This window comes from Nomascus leucogenys, chromosome 5 (assembly GCF_006542625.1).
Source record: "Nomascus leucogenys isolate Asia chromosome 5, Asia_NLE_v1, whole genome shotgun sequence".
Classification (NCBI taxonomy): domain Eukaryota; kingdom Metazoa; phylum Chordata; class Mammalia; order Primates; family Hylobatidae; genus Nomascus; species Nomascus leucogenys.
The window spans coordinates 54,901,916-54,907,306 of NC_044385.1; positions in this window are offsets into that span (position 1 = coordinate 54,901,916).

Genomic DNA, 5,391 nt, shown 5'->3' on the forward strand with positions numbered 1-5,391 from the left:
TGGTTGGTGTTTCCTGTATGTCTCATCAAAAAGCAGCTTCAACTGTTGTCTTGGGCCCCTCTGTAGGCCTTACCCTCTCCTCAATTAGGAGTAGAAAGGGGCCAAAGTGTGACAAGAAATGAAACATCTCAGCCGGCTGTGGAGACTCACGCCTGTAATCCCAGCACTTTGGGAGGCTGAGGTGGGCGGATCACAAGCTCAAGAGATCGAGACAATCCTGGCCAACATGATGAAACCCCGTCTCTACTAAAAATACAAAAATTAGCCAGGTGTGGTGGCGGGTGCCTGTAGTTCCAGCTACTCAGGAGGCTGAGGCAGGAAAACCACTTGAGCCCGGGAGGTGGAGGTTGCAGTGAGCCACTGCACTCCAACCTGGCAACAGAACGAGACTCCAACTCAAAAAAAGAAAAAAAAAGAAACATCTCTAAAATGCAGAGATTGTGTGATAGAAAATACAGCATCGCCAGACACAGTGGCTCATGCCTGTAATCCCAGCACTTTGGGAGGCTGAGAGGGGTGGATCACCTGAGGTCAGGAGTTGGAGACCATCCTGGCCAACATGGTGAAACCCCGTCTCTAGAAAAATTAGCTGGGCGTAGTGGCGGGTGCCTGTAATCCCAGCTACTTGGGAGGCTGAGGCAGGAGAATCGCTTGAACCCAGGAGGTGAAGGTTGCAGTGAGCTGAGATCATGCCATCGCACTCCAGCCTGGGTGACGAGCAAAACTCTGCCTCAAAAAAAAAGAAAACACAACAGGCGTTTATTGAGAAACTGGTGCATGGGGACACACTCAAGAAGCTAGATGCAGGGTCCTTGCTCTTGAGGAGGTTGTATTCTGGTCTCCATGTGTTAACTCAGCCTCTGTTGGGGGATTGTGCTATGGGTCCAAGCATTTATGGGTTAAGATTCCCTCCCTACAGAGGCTTACAATCTGGGTCAAAATAATGACGGCTCTTATTTGTTGAGTATTTCCTGTGTGCCTTCACCGTTCACCTTGTAAGCCCTCAGAAACTTATAATAGACTGACTGCAAAGGATTTGGAGTCAGATGGGCCTTGGTTCAAATCCCAGCTCTTCTGCCTGTATTTGTATAGCCTGGGCAAATCATTCACCCTCTCTGAGCTTCAGTTTCCTCATCAGTATTAATACTTAATTTCATAGGATCATTATGAGACCTCAGTGAGATAATAAACAAAGCACTAAGCTCTGTGCCCAGTATATACTAAACCCAAAAATCCTAATCAATACTACAGTGGGGGAGGGACGAAGGCCAGTGACTGGGTCATGTCAGTACGCTGGCCATGGGATAAATTCAGGGTGGATAAGGGAGTGGGCCAATGAAAAGGGCACCTGATCAAGGCTTGGGAGTCAGGGACATCCTGGAGGAAGCTGAGAAGAATAGGAGTTAGCGTAGCAGAAAATAGGAGAAACAGCTGTCCTGCAGAGGGAACAAGGAGCTGAGCAAGGAAGTAAGCCTGATGCTTTTGGGAACCGCAAATAGCTCTGCGTGACTGGAGTTGGGAGTGCAGATGTTGATAGCACAACCTTATGAGACGCACGTATTTGTGACAAAGCAGTTTTTCTGAGATGGCAGATACAGAAAGGCAGAGTCAGAGCACAGCCCCACTGAGGTATCTCTGACTACAAAGCCTGTGTGGGGAACCACTGCCCACCCAGGACATGCCCCTGTGGGATATGTCACAAAAGTATTGAGCAGATACCGGCTGCAGAACATTTGCTAGTCTCAAAAATCTGCCTTTTATCACAGCCTGTGCTCCAGTACTAACTCTTCAATGCAATGTTAATAAGGCTATTAAAGGTTAATGGAAAGCATAATTGCTTGTTAATTATTATTTATATAATGTTTCACTACATAGTATACTATACATATACTTTTAAGTGGCAGACTCATTTGTAACATCAATATTATCTCTAATAACGCTATGAGATAGATATTATTGCCATTTTACAAGAGAAAAACTGAGGCTCAGAGAAAAGTTAAATGTCTTGCCCAGGGTCATATATTCACACCCAGGTTTCTTAGCCCAGTACCTGCCGTCTATGCCTGGAGCCAGATGAAATGGCTGGCCATGGTGCCCCTTTGTAAGGAATATAAAACATTGCTAAAACGATCAGAAAAATGGGTGCCTGTTATCTCAGTTTTGCTTATGAGACACTATACATGACTGCAAAATGTTAATTGTTTACTGAAATAGTATCTTCCAATGGACATTTAAAGTCATGCCTCCAAGGCGCCAGCCTATCTCTGATGGTATTTTTGTAACATAATTACAGGCAGCACTACCAATTCAGAGGTCAGTCAGCTGACAGTCTGCTGAACTTGTTGTCTCCTTTAGCTAAACTTCAGAAACCGAATAACGCATAGTATAATGCTGTTTACTGTACTGTATTTTTATTACATTATCTAAATATGAAATCTTTTAATATGGCACCCATGAAAATGTCTGACTTGAATGATTGAAAACAAACAAACAAAAAAAACTCTAGAGCCTGGCATGGTGGTACGAGCTTATAGTCCCAGCTACCCAGGAGGCTGAGGCAGGAGAATCAGTTGAGCTCAGGAGTTCCAGTCTAGCCTGGGCAATTTGGTGAGACTCTCTCTTTTCAAAAAAACAAAAATCTCAATAACTCAAGAAAAAAAAAGAAATTGCAGAAAAGTGAAGACAGCTTGGCTAACCAAAAAAGAATGTTTAAACATAATTTCAAAGACTTTATGGCCATATTTATGTTTAGTTAAGTATGAATGACTAATGTTATCTAGTCATTGGTGATTTTTTTAAGTTAAATGAAAAACACGTCCAAATAAGTTTAAATGTTATGTCCTGGCCAGGCGCGGTGGCTCACGCCTTTAATCCCAGCACTTTGGGAGGCCGAGGCAGGCGGATCACAAGGTCAGGAGATCGAGACCATCCTGGTTAACACGCTGAAACCCCATCTCTACTAAAAATAAAAAATAAAAAAAACTAGCCAGATGTGGTGGTGGGCGCCTGCAGTCCCAGCTACTCAGGAGGCTGAGGCAGGAGAATGGCGTGAACTCGGGAGGTGGAGCTTGCAGTGAGCCAAGATCGTGCCACTGCACTCCAGCCTGGGCAACAGAGTGAGACTCCATCTCAAAAAAAAAAAAAAGTTATGTCCTATTCAGTCATATTTATGTGATATACAGTCCTTGTTTTGAACATAAATATTTTGTAATATATTCAAACGTTAAATGAAAAAAATGTTGAACAATTGTATAGAGAACATTGCATTAGAAGAGCCCCAAATTGCAGCCTTCTTGGGACACCCACATGTTTATCTGTCTTTTACTTGGCCACAGACTGTCATGAGCATAACTTTCAATCATATTACCTAAATTGTTAACTACTTCACAAATTACTCAGAAATAAAGTATGTGGTTTTTAGGAATTCGAAGTCCATGGAAAGAGAGACTAAAGCTTTAAGAGGTTAACTTTAAGACCTGCCTCAGGTGTCAAAGACGGAATATTAACTACAATCTCCTGATTGGCAGGCCACACACCAAACCACCCTTCAACACAGGCTCAAGAAGGTAGCGGGGGAAGATGTCACCATGGCCGGAAGTGCTCTTAGGGGACCCACTTCCAAGCCAAGAACAAGGCCACTGATCTCTCGCCCTCATAACTCCCATCCTGTGGAGCCAGAATAGTCCATCACGTGCCCACTCATGCTTCTTCTCATGCTTCTACATTCTGTATCTCTCGCTTAGCTTAACATCTAGGTTATCTTTTTTCTGCATCAGGGTCACAGCTGGCTGCCAGAATCCTCTGGGATGACCCAGGGCTTACCTAGAATTTCTCCTGCTTCTCCAACCGGACACAATTGCCAGGCTGCCTTCACCAATCAGGGCAGATTCTTTTTTTTTTTTTTTTCTACTTCAGTAAGTAGGGGTCCTGTTTTCCATCTTTGGAACGAGGAAACTCAGAAAACATGCTGAGGATGCTGTACTCTTCTGGGACTCCTCCCTCATCCCCACACCCAGCTTAATTTTTTAAAATAGTTGTAATTAGAGGTAGACAGACATAGTAATAGATTTGGATCCCAGCTCTCTCAGCTTGTGGCCTTAATTAGCCTCTTTTGGTCCCCAAAATGGAACAATAATGCCCTCTCTGTGGGGTTGTTAGGCACACAGAAGATTCGATAAATAGAAGCTTTTATGATGATGATGATAAAATGTGGGTTGAATTAGTGGTGGTAATAATATGAAGGAACTGGTGAATGAAGAAGTGGATAGCCCTGGAGCGATGCTGGGTTTTTTGGTGGGGTTTTTTTGTTTTTGTTTTTTTGAGACGGAGTCTTGCTCTGTCGCCCAGGCTAGAGTGCAATGGTGTGATCTCGGCTTACCGCAACCTCCACCTCCCGAGTTCAAGTGATTCTCCTGCCTCAGCCTCCTGAGTAGCTGGGATTACAGGCATTCGCCACCACTCCTGGCTAATTTTTTTTGTATTTTTAGTAGAGACGGGGTTTCTCCATGTTGGTCAGGCTGGTCTCGAACTGCTGACCTCAGGTGATCCGCCCGCCTCGGCCTCCCAAAGTGTTGGGATTACAGGCGTGAGCCACCATGCCCAGCCAATGCTGGGTTTTATCCATCTGTGACATGGGTGCAGCTGAAGCTGGACAACGCTGAGCAGTGAGGAGGACCAGCCCGTTTCACAGCTAGGTTTCCACTGGGCGAAGGCTATGACACGGCTAAGCTAAGCCAACTATGACCCTGAGTCCAGCTGCATCCTCAGAGGCTCAGAAACCTAGTCCCATTCAGACGTCATCCCACTCAAGGAGGCTGAGAGACCCACACACCCCCAGAGGCCTGTGCATAAGACCAGATGCCAGCTGGTCAGTGGACTGGACGGACACGTCAGCCTGACCAGCACATTCACTCCTGAAAGCAAACCATATGGGAAGGCAGATGATCAGAAAGTACCTGGAAAGTCAGGAATCCTAATAGAGAAGTTAGTTTTAAAACTCAAAAATCCAGCAGGCGCCAGGCCTTGTTATATTTGGCTGCATGAGTCTGCACAATAGGGATACCTGACAGAGGGCCAGATATTCTCATAAGACTCTGGTGCCTCTGCCAGACAGAGCCCAAAGAAGTGAAGCCAGAATTCTTGCAGAGTCTCCTTTCTTTGCCTCTGAGACCTTTCTTTGGATCAGTGCATTCCTTCTTTAGGTGTGTTTATACCTTGAGTCAATGTCACCTCCTGCCTGGACACCTCTCATTACATGTGGATTTCACAGTTTATCTCTGAGAGGGGTGAGAGGACAATGCTACTTCCAAGTTCTTGGCAAGGAGGGGCAGGTTATCAGTGGATAACTAAGGATGGCCTATGGGTGCGATAATTTCTGCTTTTCTCACCTCC